We start from the raw sequence: 20,340 nt of genomic DNA on the forward strand, positions 1-20,340 counted from the left end.
TGTTTTTGGACTACCGCGAAAAAAGTTCCGTCCTAAAAGCTTGCTATAAGCTCAAGGGAACAGAATTTTCGATCACGGAAGACTTTTCTTTCGCCGTTCGAAATATTAGAAAAGTTATGGGAAAGCTCAGCGGAAGAGAGATCGAACGGAGCTAAGGTCAAGCTTTTTTTTAACAAGCTGTGTGTAGATAGTATGATGTTTGCTTGGGACTCAGCGAACAATGCTCGCTACAAAATTTCTGAAAGAAAGAAATGACCACAAAAGGAAGATAGGAGGACATTAACAATAATTAGTATTAATTGTCGTAGCGTTGTGAACAAAGTCTCCCAGCTGGGAGGTATGCTGTTAACGCATAATCCGGACATAGCTGTGCTAACAGAGACATGGTTAGATGAAGAAATATTTGATTTCGAGTTTGTGCCAAGAAACTATAAAGTCTTTCGTAAAGACCGCGACAGAAGAGGTGGCGGAGTGGCTATACTGTTCAGAAGCACATTTCAGATTTTAAAACTGCCTGCTGTTGCTACAGTTGAAGCTGTCTTTTGTAAGGTATATAACACTTTCCGATATATCCTTGGTGCTATCTATAGGCGTCCCGGTTCCTCTCTCGCTGTCTTAGATGAAGTTAAGAAATATCTTTATTGCTACACGAAACCAGACGATAAGTTAATTTTAGCTGGAGATTTTAACTTACCAAACATAAACTGGGCTACTTTTTCTGTTCAATCTCCGCACGCTGTAGGAGATGCTCTGCTTGATATCATGTTTCATTTCGATCTCTTACAAATTGTGAAGAACCCTGCTAGAATCCAACAATATTCTTCATCAATATTGGATTTATTCTTGGTAGGAGGCAATATCAAAGAAAAACTTTCATGTAATGTAGTGGCCGGTATTTCTGATCATCACGCCGTAATCTTGGTAGTAGAAGACATATTATTGGACAGAAAGGGTGATACTCTACACTTTCCGAATTTTTCCCGTGCTCACAATGAATCGATTATTGATATTTTAGATCTTCATTATTATAGTTTTCTGCACAGCACTTGTAGCGTGGATGACCTGTGGCTTGTTTTCAAGAACATTGTTCGTGACTGCATTCAGCGTTTTGTACCAGTGACATGCAAGAAGTCAGACAATGGCAATCCCTGGATTACGCGAGAAACTTTGCAATTGCAGCGTAAGCTAAAGCGATTAAAGAAAAGAATAAAAAATCAAGCTCAGCCTTTTTAGAGGCTAAAATTCATGAAGTTTCAGAGAAATGAAAACAGTGCATTCTGAAAGATAAACAAAGAAAAATACTACAATAAGCAACTTCGGCTTTTATAAAAACTGCACCTGGAATGTTTTGGCGGTCAATAGCACCAGTTTCTCGTTCTACCGACGCATTTATTATAAATGGACAACATGTAAGTGACGATGTCCAGGTTTCAGCAGCATTTAATAACACCTTTAAGAAAGTTTTCACGAAAGATGACGGCCGTCTCCCACCTTTTAGCATGTCCGTTCCTTCCATGCCTGATATTATAATTTCTGAAGAGGGTGTTTTTAATCTATTGTTAAAACTCGATATTAAGAAATCACCTGTACCAGATGATATTCCGAATGCCTTCCTTAAACAGTATGCAGAGTGGTGTTCAAAGTATTTGTGCGTCCTATTCACTGGATCATTGAAAGAAGGTGTTTATTTTATTTTTATTTATCAATACTGTAGGTCTTCTGTAGACCCATACAGGGAGCGGGCTTTCATCATCATGGGCATGTAATAAGATACAACAAGTTCTCAAAAAGACAACAGGAAAACATGAGGTAGATCAGAGCACTTTTCAACAACAAGTGCATCAATATTATATTATCTACATGGTTACGCTTCGCGTACACGAAAACAGAAAATCTAGCATTATGTATCGTATTATATATATGAGAAAAATGTACACACGAAAATAATGACACGCTACAAGATACTTTCTGGGGTTTTACAACAGGAAAAGTAGTCATACGGGGTCCATTAGCTGCTCCACTAGAGAACAAAACTGATCTAAATTTGGATTATTTACAGCTCCGCTTGGTGGCGCATTCGAAGCGTTCACAGCGCGAGGGAAGTAGGAAAACTTAAACGTATTGCAATGCGTATTAAATGGCCGGACGCACTTATCGTGGTTCGTCCTACTAGACCGACGGCCAGGCGGATGAATATAGTCGTCTTTTCCGATTTTGATGTGTCCGTTAAAGAGGAGATAAAAAAACTTCATAGATGCAACGTGACGCCGGCAGGAAAGGGTTGCCAAAAGCGCTTGATTGCGCATGTCTGTTACCCTGTCGTGCCAAGAATACTTTGAATAGATAAACCTAAGAGCCCTATTCTGTAATCTTTCAAGTTTATCGCGAAGGTACTTTTGATGAGGGTCCCACACTATGCTTCCGTATTCTAAAATAGGTCGTACCAGAGTTTTATATTCAGTTAATTTTACGGCCTGAAGTGCTTTACTCTGTCTTCTGCGTAGAAACCGTTATTGCTTGAATTCCTTGGCGCATGTATCGGTGATGTGCTTATCCCATTTTTAGTCTTGCGAGAATGTGACACCCAAGTATTTTACTTTGTCGACTTGTGTAATATTCAAGCCTTTAAGATTGTACGTAAATGATAAAGGTCGTTTTTTCTTGGTTAGGCTGATGAACGCTGTTTAAGAAATATTTATTTCCATCCCCCACGTATTGCACCATTAGGCAATGTTTTGTAAAGAAGAATTAAGCTTTAGTTGGTCGTCAGTACTACGAATTGCAGTATAAATGACACAATGGTCTGCGAAAAGTCGCAATGTTACACCTGGTTCTGCAGAAGAAGAGATGTCATTAACGTATGTAAGAAACAATGTTGGCCCTAAAACAGACCCTTGGGGTACAGCGGACAAAACGCTTAGGCAGTCAGAATCTACATTGTCTAAACTTACATACTGGGTACGATTTGTAAGGTAAGCCGAAGTCCATCCTATTACATTGCAATTAATGCCAATCGATTCAAGCTTGGCTATTAATTCAGAATGAGGTACGCGATCGAATGGTTTCGCAAAGTCAATGAGTATTGCGTCAGCTTGAAGTTTAGAATCAATTATGCCAGCGAAGTCATGAGTTATTTCCGCGAGTTGCGTTACCTTGAACAGCCCTCTACGGAAGCCATCTGTTTAGGGTACAGTATATTCTTAGACTCTAGGTAGTCCATGATGGCTTTGTTGAGGGTATGCTCCATCAATTTGCAACAACAAGTAGTTAGTGATATGGGTCGATACGTTTCCACAGAAAGTTTGTTATCACTTTTATGAATTGGGGTTATTCTAGCGCGAAGTCAGTCTGTCGTAACTGCACCATTTTTCAGTGAAAGCGTAAATATTTTATGCAAAAAGGGCGTATGTTGTTCTGCATAACGCTTAAGAAACGCATTTGGGATTTTATCTGCGCCCGGGGATTTTTTAACATCTAGTTGTAGAAGGAGGTTCAAGATACCTCGTTCGGTTATCTCGATTTCCGGCATAGCCGAGTCACTTTGAACAAGCGGTACTTGAACTGGGCATGCTTAATAATAATATTTGGGGTTTTACGTGCCAAAACCACTTTCTGATTATGAGGCACGCCGTAGTGGAGGACTCCGGAAATTTTGACCACCTGGGGTTCTTTCACGTGCACCTAAATCTAAGCACACGGGTGTTTTCGCATTTCGCCCCCATCGAAATGCGGCCGCCGTGGCCGGGATTCGATCCCGCGACCTCGTGCTCAGCAGCCCAACACCATAGCCACTGAGCAACCACGGCGGGTTGGGCATGCTTGGGTGAATACGGACTGGAAAAAAAAAGAATTAAATAAGTTAACTATTGGGTTAAGATTAAGAAGTTTGCAGGGACGACTTGGCCACAATTAGCACATGACCGGTGTTGTTGAAGAAGTATGGGAGAGGCTTTTGCCCTGCAGTGGGCATAACCAGGCTGATGATGATGATGATGATGATGATGATGATGAACTATTGTGTGCGTATTTTCAGTAATGATGCTGTTGATTTCCATCTTATGGATTGGATTGTCCGGCTTAGCAAGGTAACGCCAAAATTTTTTCGGTTGCTTTGTCATGAAAGCTATTAAAGTGTGTGAAAAAAAAGTTATTTCTTGCTTGCCGTAACAAGCTTTTAAATTAGTGGTAATATTTAGTTACTACTGTTGGATCGCATTTACGCTTCCGGATTCTTTTCAGTCTCCGTTTCATATGAATAATTTCTCGCGTTATCCAAGGATTTCTTCGCCTTGTCCTCTTACGTTTCGCAGGTATATAAGCTTTTTCACACAGAAAAATTGCCGCTTTAAATTTTAGTCATAAGTTCTCGACATCATCGGAAGGTTCAGCGTAAAAATCGTCTAAGTTAATTTCCAGGTAATCAATAATGCTTTCGTTGTTTGCCCTGCAATAATCTTTAATAAATATATGTGAATTTTCAGTGTTACTTTTAGCCAGGCAAAGATTATGAAAATGAATTAGAATCAATTTATGGTCAGATATTCCATCTTCCACCTTAACTTCCGTGTCTACTGTGCAGGAAATCAAAGCAAGGTCTAAAATATTAGAAACAAGCCCTTGGACGCGTGTCGGTTGCGTTACGCGTTGGGATAAAGAAAAACTTAACATGGTATCAAAAAGTCGTTCGCAGCTGTTTACTTCCCTATTGGAAAGCTGCTGGAATTAAGCCTTTGCATAAAAGTGGAGAGAAGACGTGTATTGAAAATTATCGCCCTATTTCATTAACTTCGACAACGTGCAAATTATTGGAACACATCATTCATAAGCATCTAACTAATTTCCTCGACGAGCATAATGTACTGGCAGCTGTTCAACACAGGTTCAGACGAGGGTATTCCACATGCACTCAGCTGGTGGAAACTATTTTGCGACAGCAATCAACGAAGGAAAACAAGCTGATGTTATCTTTATAGACTTTCGAAAAGCTTTCGATAAGGTTTCGCACAAGAAATTACTTCATAAACTCAGTTTTATTATAAATAATAAACATATATTAACATGGCTACAATCGTACCTATCTGATCGCCGTCAGTTTGTCGAACTGAATAAAACTTGCTCCAATTGCGTTCCTGTCGATTCTGGTGTTCCGCAGGGATCCGTCCTCGGCCCCCTACTTTTTTTAATGTTTATTATTGATATTGTTAAAAACCTGTCAGTAGGTGTTAAGTTATATGCGGACGACTGCGTGCTGTATGAGAAAATAAGTTCGACTGATGATCAAATTAGGCTTAATAATCATTTTGCAAAAATAGTTTCTTGGAGTGAGAAGTGGCAAATGTCAATTAACTTTGAAAAAACCGTATTTATGAGAATAACACTTAAAAATATCCCTCTTCCATATTACTACACTGCTAATAATAATTTGCTTCATGAAGTCACAGAATATAAGTATCTAGGTCTATGGATCTCTGATAACCTTTCTTGGACCAGGCATGTCGACTATGTTTCAGCAAACGCTCTCCGAAAGCTTTTTTTTCTTACGACGCTCGCTTAAGCTAGCAGCCCCTGCTACACGCCTCCTTGCCTACAACACTATTATTAGACCAATCTTAGAATATGCACTAATTATCTGGGACCCTTTCACCGAGGTAAACATAAATAAACTTGAAAGAATCGAAAAGAAAGCAGTAAGGTTTACATATAACACTTACGGGCGAGCATCAGTCAGTGACCTCCTCAAAAAATGCGGTTTACCCTCTATTCGTAACAGAAATCGTATATGTCGCTTAAAGTTTTTCTATCAATTAATTAATAATAATTTCAAAGTTGACACCTCCAATATCCTTACCTATTCCTCGGGGTACCAAACTAGAAATCACCATTCGCTTTCTATAGCACCACTCAATCCGCGAGTTAATTGTTTTAAATATTCCTTTTTTCCAAGGACCATCACTGATTGGAATAACCTCATGGATGATGTTGTCAGACAGACATCCTTACATTCATTTCAAGAGCATTTGAATTGATTGTTGTTAATTGACCTTGTCGCTGTATTCTCTTGTTGAATTTCTATGTGCAATTTTGTTTTCTTTGTGTCTGTAATTCTGTATCTTAACACAATGTTTCCCACCTGCTATGATCTTGTGTACAAGATCGCAGTATTCATAAATAAAAAAAAAAGTCTAAGCGCTTCTGGAAGGTGTACGTGACGTGCCGGTCTTGTGTGAGTTCCTTGGCTTCCTAATAGGATCTGATGAGTGGGCTCCATTATTTTGATGCAGCATACGAATGCCCCATTTTCGTACGAATTTTTGATCCGGCATGTGTTTGTCCTTAGGCAACGACCTCGAGCATCAAATAGCAAGGCACTGCCTTTTGTGTTATCATACAGATTTTTACTTCTAATCCATTTCTTCCGAAAAGAAAAAAACATGCGTAGTGCTCGTAGTGGATTATAACCCCGATCCGACAAAGTACCAATTATATTACCACTAAGCCACTCCACTGATGTGAAAAAAATAGACATTAATGCGACAGGAGAGTGCTGAGACATGCCTAGCTGCTTTGAAGTGCTGACGTGAATATTTGTAGCTTGCCTATAAATCATCAGCGAAGTGAAATAAACCTAAATGATATTTGTGCCCGAACAACTAAATGGCAAATTTTAATTTCCATGTACTCTTGGGCTTCCGGTACTTATAGGGTTCGTAGACAGCGGCCAGTAAAATAACGATAGAATTCGTGAGTAATGAATAACAGATAGGAATAGTGAGAATGCATATACAGCTGCATAAAAATAAATCATACAATAAACAATCGTGTATACTGCGGACACACAAGCACACACACATATCATATATATATATATATATATATATATATATATATATATATATATATATATATATATATATATATATACATAAAATAGCGATAGGCGTCTTAAGTATGGTTTCTCGCTATCGTGGGTATATCTATAAGAGAAAGTGAGAGAAAGCAGCATTCCAAATGAGTGCTGCGTGTTCACAACATATTCATTCTAGATTCAAATATTGCCATGGTAGAGCTTTCGCGTACCGGTGAAATGAGGTGATCTCTTTCTTTGATCGTTTTAGGAAAGGGGGAGACGGCATAGGTTGTAAGATGCGATTGCGTTTGCTGAAAAAAGACTGTCCCTGTTTCTCCTGAATTGTCGACCTTGGTGTGTTGTTAGATGTCGCGTACTGTCAATATTAAAATAGTTTCTAGTAAGAAGAAAAAAATTTTGCTGAGCTGCACACCGTTTTACGGGAAGTTTAGCTGTCTTAGCATTTCTAAAGCAGAGTTTATGCGAGCTTACCTGGAAAGTATAAACTTGGCTGCTCTGCGTTGCAGCTTTTCTAGTTAATCGATAAATCCAGTCTGAACAGGGTCCCATAAAATACTGGCATATAGCTCATTATAGGTGAATTCGTGGTAAACTTCATTTCAGTTGCAGCATGCTCAAAAGCCATAGCGAGGAACTGAAACGACGCTACGAGGCTTCTACCAAGCTTTTCCCGCACACTGAAGTCTCAACGAGACGCTCCCTGATGATGGTGGAGAAGGTGGGAGGAAGTACGGTCGATGCAATATCGTCGCGTCATCTAATCTTGCTTCACTACCAATCCACATGCGTAAATGAAACGTGTTCCTCAGATATATTGCACGGTTCCAGATATGGTCGTAGTCAGAATTCGGCAGATATGGTCATGTGCGAGTAATAAGCTAAGAATGCCACATACCACGAATTGCCACAAACAACGCTTCATAACGTACTATGTAATGACAGAAACGTGCTAACTTTAGGAATACTAGGCCGTGAACATCGTTTTGTAACAATTGCGAGAACGACTGTTCATTATTCGGATAGAATTTATATTCGATTCAATTCAGTCTCCAAATTCACTATTCACACAAGCCTAATATTTTTTTGGTAAAGCTACAAAGTACGGATCAGAAGTGGTTGATGGTAGTTCGCTACAAAGTTTTCTAGCATTGTCATAAGAATTTAGTCAAATATACCTCATATATTAGACATTTTTGAACGGCCTCTTCGTTTAATAAATACCTAGTTACACAACATCATCGTTAACTGCATTTGAAGTACGCACCTGCGCTAGTGTTTCTAGTGGTTTGTCCTGAGCCCGGGTGACTGCCCGCTCTATCTTGACCTTTAGAGCCTCCGCCACTACCTGTGATGTGGCCTCTCTCGTCCGCGTCATTGGGGTCGCCTTCAACAAGATCTGTGGTATCTGCAGAAATCACAGCGCAAAATAAGATGGCAGCAACAAGAGCGAAATGAATTAGAACGAGTGATACATTCCCATGAGCAATCGCTTTTTCTAGCTATTGTAGAGGGAATGCAAAGTTTGTCTAACGCTACTGTACAGACAACGACGCAAGGAGAAAATTTATAAGGCTGATAGAGAGTGCAACACCAAAACGCAGGAAAAGGCGCGTACTTTCGTTATATTTTTTAATCGAAGTTGTCCTGCGGGCACTTGTGTGTGTCCATAAAGCAGCATCGTAAATGTTCAAGTGTGGTGACGTATCAACACAATCTACGTATCCATCGCCAATACAACCTCAGTGAAAGCGGACTTTGCGCCCGGTATTACTCATCTCAATCTGCTCAATCCTAAGCAGACCATCCTTTTGAAATTTGCAGATACTACTTGGGCGCAGTGATGAAGTATACAAAGCTGAAAACAAAAAGATGACCTAATTGGAATGTCTAACTATCGCCCTTTAGACAAGGTGCATACAACTGTTCAAGCAAAAAGTCGACTGAATGAGACCTTCTATCTGCCTAACCTAATCAGTTATGGTTTGGGCACCTGCCCACGTAATCGCAATCAAATATGTGAGCAAATACTTTCATAAAACCTTGGCAAAATAAACCGTGGTCTCGCCTTCGCCATTAAGGAACAGTTCATATTTATGGCACGATAATTGCACAAAACAGACTATGCTTCTGATGTATTCTTACGTATATTGTTCTCGGAGGGAATTTGTTTGGAATGTTTGTATGATGAACAAAATATTTTTTTATGTCTTTCAGTGGGCCCATCGGCCACTGTTGTGCGCTGTCGGAATAGGTGCAGTGAAGTGAGATTCATTCCAAAATTATATCTTTGAACGCAGAATAGCTAGGCCAACACTCGAGCAGACGAGACTGACAAGCCTAAATATGCGTTACCACTTGAATATTTTACAATATATGCATTGAAAACAGAAGCTCTACACGTATAAAGCCTACATGACGGTCCTTCATGCATTCCTGTTAGCTTTCAGTGTACTCAATTATATAGAAATATTGACATGTGTGTTCAATAGCAGCAATCGGAGGACTTGGTTGTTTACGTTTGATACTCATATAACTTCAGATTAGGAGCGATTAACCTATGCGCGCTTTATGGTGAACTAGTATTTCCCCTTATTAGCTTGCGCGTTTCTCTTGTTTCAAATACTGTGAAATTTACACCTCATTTGAGGGTATACTTATGCCGCAATCAAGTTTTTAGCTTTAAGAATACCCTGCATTCCCCAGGGGACTAATAATTGGGTGCGGTGAACGCTGTCACAGTGCTTACGAAAAAAAAAAAGCTTAATGAGTGTTTATAATTCCTAGTCACAAAATAAAAACGAAAGGTTGCGCCCGGTAAGGAAATTATTGTTCAGCTCACTTACCTCTCTTCGTGAACACAAACACGACGACAAGAATGATGATAATGAACAACACGCAGAGTCCCGATAAGAGGAACCACATGATATCGCCATCATTCTCTCTGTGGAAATAAAACATGCAGTCGCTGAATTATAGGTTGCAATAATGAGATCAGCAGTTTACAGAAACAAATGCGCTGTTTTTAAAAAACCTGCAAGTTAAGCGGCAAGAAGGTTCCGGAATGTTGGATTCCTCTGTGAACTCCCGCCTGATATTAACGTTAGCGAAGTTGTTTTGAAAAAGTGAGGAGTGCAAATTTAGGACAATGCTCATTTTCTAGCGGGTTAACATTCGTTGCAAAGTTAGTTTTACAAGAAACCGAGCAGATATAGAAATTGCTTCGAAAGTGAAACCGCGTTTAAGATACCTGTCTTTGGATATGTGGTGTCATAAATAGAACGCGATGCACTAGCGACAAGACCAAAATATGCAATAGATCAAGCTTCCACAAACAACCAGCATGTGGCAGCTCACAAGCCGCTTTCGGGCATGATGATGATAATGATTTATTGGCATCCCTTGCTAAAGAATCGGGCAGCAATCATCACCTAACATGCTTGAGTTACTCAAGCCTGTTATGAATGCTTTTACTGCTACTTTTCTTGTACACATCTCTGTATTCTGCTCTATCTACCTTGCATTGCTGCCTCTGCCTCTAATGAATCCGGTCATGTCAGTCTCTTCTGTGCTTATTTTTCCCGCCAATACTCGAAACCTCTCTTTCTTATCTCGACAGCTGATCGATTGATGCCTTCCGTCTACTTAAAGTCCAAGTGCCTCTGGAAGTTTTACTTTACGTACTGGTCTCGCAGGGTGAATCCATTCGTATTCCATTAGAATGTGCTGAGTGGTCTCCGGACTTTTGCTGCGGGATACACATGCTTTATCTAATTGTGCATATTTGCTCCGGTATGTTTTTGTCTTTAGACAACCAGCCTGAGCCTCAATTAGCAATGGAATTCCCTTCGTGTTTTCCCACAGATTTCACTCTGAAATTTATTTTTTCTTATCCTTGTAAATATCCATGGTCTTTTTCGTTCCCATTCTTTGCATCCGACTTGCTGTGTCTATTTCTTTACCATTCTTTCTGATTACTCCGCGTTTTTATCTCATCTGTCAATTACACTGTACTTAGTCATCAACTTTCTTGACCTCTCCATCCATTCGGTTTCAACGTTGTTTATGTACCGATACTTGTACACCTTAGGCGCTCATTTATTTTGATCCATTTTCCTTAGTCTATCCTCAAATCTAATTTTGCTCTGTGCTTCTATGACTTCAACGGAGGCCCAACCCATGGCCCCTTGCACTGCCTCATTTGCGGTTTTGCCGCCGGTTCCCAAAGCAAGCTGACCCACAGATCTTTCCTTAATTTCAAACTCCGACAATATATCCGACTTTAGGCACAAGATGGCATTTGCGAGCGTTAGCACGGTCACCATGACTCCTTTCCAGATTCTACGCACTACCTCGGATTGATTGTGACCACAAAGTACCCTACATTTTATATTACTGCATTCCACTTCCCTTTTGTTTTCAGAATATCTTAGTGGGTGCTTTAGTAAGTCTTTCCTTGGTTTATGTATACGACGAGGTATTTATACTGCTTGACTATGTGTATGACAAGCTGTTAAATCGACACCACGTAGTGGATCGTTTCTTCATGAAAGATCATTCCTGTTTCTCTTCATAAATATAAGGCCAAGAGTTGTCGTTGCATTACTACACATATTGGCCTGTGTCTATAAACATGCTGCATTGTCCGCCAGTAGCGCTATGTCGTCCGCATACATCTGAGCGGGGACATTCTGTTGCACCGTCTGTCCATTACGAGTGTATGATAAATTAAATCCTGATTCCTTGTTTCCCAGTCGTCTTCCTAATTCCTTAACCTAAAGCGTAAACAAGAATGGACGCAGAGGGCATCCTTGCTTCTGTTCTTTGTGAATTTCCACCACTTCATTACAATTTCGGCCTTCTCATACAATTTTTACTCGCTTGTCTGAATATATCTCCCTCCGCCGCTCCCCGAAATTGTAATCTATGCCTTTGTGCTTGAGAATGTCCCATACCAACGTCCTGAATACGTTGTCGTAAGCTATCATATTACCTAGAACAGCTGTTTATAACGGTCTATTTTAAGCTACTGAAATCTCTATGCACTGAGTTAGATCTAGAATATTACCTTCTAAGCGTCTGTCTGCCCGGTGTGATCCCATTCGGTTGTTCCGCCAATACATCATTTGGTTCAATCAATTTTGGCAGTTCTAATTTTATAGCTTGTATTTCCATTCTGTATAGCACCGACGTTGCCTCAACTGCTCTGTACGAGCTCGCGCTATCCTTGTCACATTTGCCTTTGTAGAAGGGGCTGATCTTGTTCATCCAACTGGAATTCGGAGTGAAGATTATCTATAGCGAAGATTGTCCAGGGACGCTGAATAATCAGCGCTCCTAGCGAGTACTGCTAAAAGCTCCCCCATTTTTAGGGAAACTGGCTCATTACCCGACCAAAGAGGCGAGCCGTCATAGAGGCGCAATATTGTAGGTGCGCAATTCCACAAAGCACATGCAAAGGCAAGTGCTAGGAGCTGTGCCGCACTCCATAAAAGCAGCAGTCTTAGCACTTGGGTTTCATATTCTGTTGCCAGGGCGTGCGACATATAAACAATGGGAACCTATTGAACCTACAGAAATGACACCTAGTTTTTCGCGACAAAAACGGACCGTTTGAAATAAAAGGCAAAAACATTCGAATCACCCGAAGTTGCAAGTACTACGGCGACATAGCTTTCATTTCAACTCGCCGAGATGTATTCGCGTGAACAAAAACACGCTGCAAAATGACGTTTTATACAACGCAATCGCGTCTTTGGCCATAGTATCTTCACAATACTACTGTATCACTCCGCGACTATGTGCCCGGGGCTGTGTGGTCTAATCGTTCGTGCCTCTAATTCGTGGGTAATCTCTACAGACCGAGTTGGAATCACGAACTCGTTTAACGCTCTTTTCTTTTTTACAGCATCGTTCAAAATCTATTCGCTTGTTCTTTCGCTAGACCGGAGAACCCAAAATCTTCGCTTCAATCAAGCTTTCCACTTCTGGAATCAAATCCAGTCAACTTATTATTTCTTGTCACACAATCTATTATTTAATTATCCACAAAAAAGAGAACCTAGGGAGCCGATTTTAATGAAACACAGCCATAAGAATGCCACAGATAATGAAGCCATGGAAAGCATTATGCAAGTTTTCTGTAATATACCTCAGTGTTTGGTATAACCACTCTACTGCTAAAGACAGACACAGCAACATATCCAGCAATGGGGGAACCAATGCTAGCTTGCACTACCGAATCGCCGTATCTCTGCATTTAGTAGGCTTTGTTCCCCACCGGAAAAGAGCCACCATGGCGATTTATAGGCAAAAAAAAAAAACGACTACATAGTCACAGTAGGGCTTTAGCCGGTCTATATGCACAATTTCACGCCCTCGATGTCGGTCAAAAAAGACTAGGGCGGCTCCACGATGTAGTTCACTAGCGAAGTTTGCTTGACCACACGATAAGGGCCTTCGTACTTCGACGGTTTCGTCGACGGACCAGGGCTAGCTGAGGGAATTCAGAGCCATACAAGTCAGTCGGGGGTACTCGACGCTGGAGGTTGCGAAATATCTCGATGGTATTTGTGGCGCTGCCGATGAGCAGTGGTGAGTGATAGGGCAATGTGGCGACATTCTCCAACGTCTTTAGCAGCTTGAGAAACTGCCAGCGACTCACTTACATCAGGGTGGTAAGGATATATGGTGTGTAGCGTGGAGGAGGGCTCGTGTGATGGTGAGATGGAGGCTGGCGAGATGTAAATACTGGTTCCTGCGTTGCACGTTAGGCGATCAATGACAACAATTGTCCACCGGTTGCCAGTAGGATTGATAGAAAGCGATTCATAGAAATCAACTCCGACCTGGTCGAAGGGGCAGGCAGGACAAGACAATGGCTGAAACGGAGCGGGGGGACGGCAAAGGCGAATCTTGGGGCGCTGGAAAGTCACAAATCGACGCACATAGTGGTAGACGAAGCAGCACATTTCCCGCCAATGGCAGTGCGGTCGCAGGCGATTGCAAGTCTTCAACTATCTTGCATGTGCGCACTGTCAGTAAGCATAGAACGCGGCGCATGTGTATGAGCGTAAATGGCGCGGAATAACCAAGGACCATTTGCGTCCGTCGGAGAGGTAGCTGCGAAGGTAGAGCAAACCGTCGCGAAGAATGAAATGGTCCGCTTAACAGCGCATTTCTCGAGTGACGGCAGGTGACGTTCGTTCATGCAGCAAGTCCATAAGAGAAGCAATCCAAGGGTCTTTCCGCTGCTCCAGAGGCAAGTTGGTGACGGCGAGTGAGGACGGGTCGTCGAGGGACACAGACGGAGACACAGTACCGAATGGGAGGGACGTCGATATTAGAATGTTTGCGTCCAGAGGGGTAAATTCTGTGAATTTCGTACCCCTGGAGCCGGAGTACCCAACGGGCGATCGGACCGTACGGATATTTCAAAGAGGAGCGCCAACGTAATCATGGCGGTCTGCAACAACGTCGAACGGCTGGCCGTAAAGGCAAGAGCAGAATTTCTCTCAGGCCCATTTGAAGGCTAGGCACTCTTTTTCCGTAACGGAAGAATCCGCTTCGGCTTTGGTGCGGGCGTGGCTGACAACAGCAACTAAGTACTTGTCAAGTCCACGTTTATGGTGGGCAAGCAGAGGGTCCAGGCCGACACCACTAGCGTCCCTGTGAATTTCAGTTGGGTCGAGCGGGTCGACATGCCGCTGAAGTGGAGGCAGCGCAATAAGGCGACACAGTTTGCTAAATGCGCTATCGCATGCTGGCGACCACGCTGAAAGGCCGTAGCTGCTGTGGAGGTCAGTCGAAGGCGCTATAATTGAGGCGAAGTTGTGGATGAAACGTCGTAAATATGAGCAAAGAGCGAGGAAACTGCGAAGGTCTTTCATTGTCGTCCTTTTAGGAAACTCAGCAGCAGCCTGAAGTTTCGTGGGATCCGGAAGGACGCCATGCTGGGAGACAGGATGAGGCAAAATAAGCAGCTTTCGTGCGCAAGAGCAACACTTCTTTCAATTTACCTCTAGGCCACCGGAGCTGAGGCAGGTGAGAAGTGTTCTGAAGTGTTTTACATGCGTTCTAATGTCGTGTGAAAAGATCAGAATATAATCCAAGTAGCAGAAGCACGTCTGTCACTGAGGCAGCGAAGGATGTTGTCGACCACTTATTCATATGTAGCAGGCGATTCGCAGAGCCATGAATGCATCACATTGAATTCATATAAGCCATCAAGATTAAGGAAAAAGGATCGACGTTTGGGCGAGTTGGCATTGGAACATCTTGAAGGGATGGCGCAAGGCGACGAGGAGAGAACGCAGGAACACACAGGACAGCGCTGAACTCACAACTAGCTTTATTCTAAGGCATAAACAAACATATGTACTACAACCCATAGCCACGTGCTCTCCCATTGATTGCGTCATTATCAGTGCGCAAGCAAAAACGCACAATCCTATAATCTAATACTACAGTATGAGGCGGGTTGAAAATTCAAATTCATTGTCATACAAATTAATGATGGTGTCGTTACACAGCGCGATCCTTCTTTCCTGATATGGTAGGCCTCAATAATCTCCCTCGTCGTCTGATTTCCTTGCGCGGAAAGTATTGTGGTGTCTTCATAGATTGGTGTGCACCCATGTTCATAGCAATGCAGCGTGACGTGCGAGTCGGCATTACCCGTTAGCGAGCGCCTATGCTCAGACAATCTTGTGTTCAAGCATCGGCCTGTTCGGCCGATACAGACGGGACCGCATGAAAATGGAAGCTCGTAAACAACTCCCATTCTGCAGTGCACAGGCGGGGACGTGTGCTTAACAGGGCAGCCTTCACCAGCATGAGCGGTGGCAACCTGGGCCAACTTCCTATCAATCTTGCCGCAAATTTTGATCATCTTGTTAGGGGAAGAAAAAGGAACCTTTACATCAAACATGCCTCCTACATTTCTGATGCTGTGTGATAGTTTATGTACATATGGAATTACAACTATTTCTTCGTTCTTCTTGTCGCCAGGCTCTGGATTATTCATTCTTGTCCATGCTCCTGCAGAAGCCTGTCAAGCGTGTAAAATTAGGAGCACCCTTTTTTTCAGGACCGCGAGACCAAACAAAAAAATGCGAACCGTCCACACGGTAATCTTGGAACGCGCGAACTTGGAGCGTTCCACCGGAGCAACGACCAGGTTCCAGTGGGAGATTGTGGTGAACCAATTTTATGTGGCCTGTGTTGTGTGTGACCGCTTGTAGTTTTCGAGCAACCTCACGACCAGTCTGCACTGCGGGACGTGAACCAAGCAGTGTGTGCCCTCGGAGGGCGGTGATGTCCGTGTGTGTTCTACATGCTTGGATTCGTTAGAAAAATGTGTCGTGCCGTGTTTTGCAACAAAAAATGTCGATATATACCTCTCGGTGTGTCATCAGCTTCCGAGGCTCAATATCGTGGAGAAGCTACTAGTCATGAATCGCCTACCGTTCATGTACATACGTCGTTTGCATATACACAGTTTCGCTGGGTATTCACCTTCACAGAGACGAATGGCAGCGAATTTTATTATCACAGCAAGCATTTTAAGCCAGATAATGCATCTACGTCGGCTCAACCAGACACTGCTCCGCCACAGGATCTGAAAGCTGTTAAGAGAAGCCATTACCAACTCCTCTTGATTTTCGATCAGCTGGCAAGCTAAGACAGAACAGCAGAAGTGATTACGAAACGCTCCAAACATTGCGAAATGACTTCTAGAGGCTTTGAGATATGAGTAGCAGCGCACTTCTAGGTAGTAGCAGCTTTCTTCTGCATCGTGTATCCGCTAAGTTTTAATAGCAGCTGTTGCGAAAGGCGCGACAACCGTCTCCGAACGACTGCTTCCTACAGCTGTGACAGGTGGCGACATAGGTTTACGTTCACGCGCTTTTGCAAGAGGTTCTTCCACATCGATGGAGACAATATTGCTGTTTTTGCCATAAAAACCAAGCAACACATCGTGCCTACTGTTACATTGAACACTCTAGACCGTAAAGAATGATATATGTGAAAAATATTTACAACAGAACAGTCATATGCCTAAAATCAGTTTTCTACGATATGAAGCGAAAGAGCGCATGACATCGCATATGGTGTAGCATATGGTGTAGCATAAGGTGTGCATATATATTATTATGTAAACCCAAGAAAATCGACAATATACCGGCCTATTTTGAGCACTCCATTCTGGCCTCCAAAGCAAGGCCAATGAATGGACGTATGTTTATCGTAATGAGGAAATATTAACCGAAATTGCAATGGTGTCGCCTAATACACATTTCCAGAGCACACGAAATTTCGAAAGGAATAGCACGTAGCATTCAACTGGTTTATTGAATTTATTGTTTATGTTTGGCCTACCGCCGTACTCACTCTGTCATGTATGGGCCACTTCTGGATAATGCCCCGAATGGGCGTGTAAAAGTGTGACACGAAAGGCGTAGTAGCCTTGGGTGTTCTTGCATATGTATAGATTTACGTGTAGTTGTTACCTCTACGTATAACTTTCCTCATTTAGTGTACCCCTCACTGATATCAAACACCGCCTAAGTCTGAGCAACGTCGGTACGTCGATGTCTCGCAAGGTGCATCCGACCGAACTTGGTTTTGCACTTTGTCCCAACTGGTTAGCGTACTAGTGCGTAAGCCGGAACCTGGCATGAGGTGAAGGTTCGGTCCTGTTCGGCTTATCAACTTTGTGAACATATGTTGCACAAAATGAAAGCAAAAAGAAAGGTATTGTAAAAAAACATACATGCAACGTACAAACAAACATGCTTTACACATAACTGTATAGCACTAAATTAACCGCTTTATGGCAGCTCCGCTTGACAAGTTTAACCAAATGCACGTTTTTAGCATACATTTTCATTTAAAAAAAGAACGCACGAGGAACGAGAGCACAAGAAAATGAAGTAACATAGGTGATCCAACTGTCGTTTAGTCGAGATGTCCAAAGCTTGTTAAATAGTTTTGGAAACCGGTGAGCTTGCCAATTTACAAGATTAACTTGGAAGTGGCAGCTAACTAAAGGACAAGGTCGCTGAAGGATGAAACAGTTACAAATGACGCTTCACTTTTACACCATCACTGTTGGCGCCTTACAAAACGCGGAATCTGGCAAGTGGGTCAATAGGCAATCTGATACTAGGAAGCCTACGTCGTTACAAGAAGTAAGGATGTTAAAGTCAAAGGCTAAACTCTGCATGGTCAGTATATTAAGCAAAGAGGCCAAGATAGTTTCTCGCTGCAAGAAATGCTCTGGCAAAATGCTTACTTGCTCGGCTGTTGCCCTACAAAACGAAATGTGGAAAAAAAAAAGATGTGGTGTATTATCATGTACCATCCATCCGAAGATTCCTTAATCGCTAACAGCACTTTAGTGCATAGAGGTAAGTCACATATTCCAGAGGTAATATCATAAGAAGCCAACAAACACTGACACCAAGGACAACATAGGGGAAATTACTTGTGCTTAATAAATAAAACAAAGAAACGATAAATTATTGGAAATTAAGTGGATGTAAAAACTACTTGCCGCAGGTGGGAACCGAACCCACAACCTTCGCATTTCTTGTGCGATGCTCTACCAATTGAGCTACCGCGGCGCTGTTTCCCCATCCACTTTCTTGGGTATTCATGTGTCCTAGTAGAACCATGGGAGTGCTAACCAGCGCCACCACTCACAGACCTTGGCGGCAGACGTGGAACGTCCTTTTTGCCGCAGGCGTCACGAGAACGTGATCTTTTTGGGTGAAGGCAACTCGTCAATAAACCCACATATGTTACCTGAAGGCATCAATGTAGCCGGATTCGAGACCCTCGTTATGTAATAAACGAAAAGAAAGGAGGTTAACCGAGGGGCCCGATTTTTATTAGTCATATCATAAGAAACCAACAAACACTGACACCAAGGACAACATAGGGTAAATTACTTGAGCTTAATAAATGAAATAAAGAAGCGATAAATTAATAGAAATTAAAGTGGATGAATAAACAACTTGCCGCAGGTGGTAACCGAACCCGCAACCTTCGCATTTCGCGAAGGTTGTAGGTTCGTTGTCCCATTTCGTTGTCCTAGTGTCAGTGTTTGTTGGCTTCTTATGATATGACTAATAAAAATCGGGCCCCTCGGTTAACCCCCTTTCTTCTCCTCTATTCCAGAGGTAAGTCACACAAGTAAATATGTGCAGCGTGAAGTCAATATTTTACCATGATTATGCGGTTGGTGAACGGTTACATTAATTTGTTTGCTTCCTATGGACCATTTTCGCGCACCAGTTTGTTTTAGAGAATGGAGATGGCGCATTCCGCGGCGCGCCGGACATCGCCTCAGCGACAGCGCACGAATGCGAAACCATTGCCGCTTCCACCTTGCTTCCGTGCGATCAGCTGTCGGAAATGCAACTGTTTTTGCTAACGCACTTTGCTTCAATCATGCCGGATGGAATTATGCGGATCGAAGAGGTGGTGCCGTAGCTGGCTGCAACAACAGTGACTGGTATATTAAGGAATGTAATGAATCTGTGTAGCCAACTTCGTGGACCGTTGCTGAAACAGTCCGTACGTGTTACCGGCACATTGAGAACTACGACTTTTTTTTCGAGAACACAGAAATTTTCTCATCCGTCTGCGCTGTATCGCTTACCTTAAAAGTAAGTGCTTCAACCCCGGAACATTGGTTAGAGTAAGTAACGCTCGTTAAATAATTACAAAGAGAGCAGCGCCTCTTCCTGTCAGACTCTGATTAGCACACGGTATCTACACACATCTACCCCAAACGGCATCTTACACCCACTCTATCGCCCACGTGTCAATATATGAATGAGCGCACACTTGAATATATGCGCACCATACACACACAATAAATCATGCACTACACTGATAGCCAACGAATGGTTTAAGATCAATGTTTCGCGACGGTCCACAAGAGTAAGCGACTTACTAGCAATAATACATGTCTGTTACTAGGTATTACAATGTACAAAACAGCTAAGTTTCAAGCATTACGGGCAGCAAGAACAAACCTACCGGTACTGAGCACACCCGCGAGCGATTCGGCAGAGATAAACAGATAGTGACTGCACCCAAGAAATTTACTGAGTCAGAAATATGACATGCAGTGCTTCAAAATATTTGCCAAATAATGAACGAAGATAAAAACGCCCTAATCCTGATTCGGTTCATGAGCTGAAAGTTTGGAAAGCTTGGAATACACATTTAGCCTCGCTTTTAAAACAAGCACCATATACGCTGCTCGTGCACTTTGGACATAGGTTAATGAGCTTCCAGAGCGCTACTGCATGTTCTCTGAAGCTGTGGCCAGAGTTTCGTATCGTCCACCCAGTCACCGTGAACTATACCTCCTGAAACAGAGGTTGGCTAAGCCGCACTATCATCATACGCATACATTGTGAACGCGTTGGCAACGGAGGAAGTTGAGGCAAAAAAATGGA

Source organism: Dermacentor variabilis, chromosome 4 (genome assembly GCF_050947875.1).
Source record: "Dermacentor variabilis isolate Ectoservices chromosome 4, ASM5094787v1, whole genome shotgun sequence".
In the NCBI taxonomy this organism is placed as follows: domain Eukaryota; kingdom Metazoa; phylum Arthropoda; class Arachnida; order Ixodida; family Ixodidae; genus Dermacentor; species Dermacentor variabilis.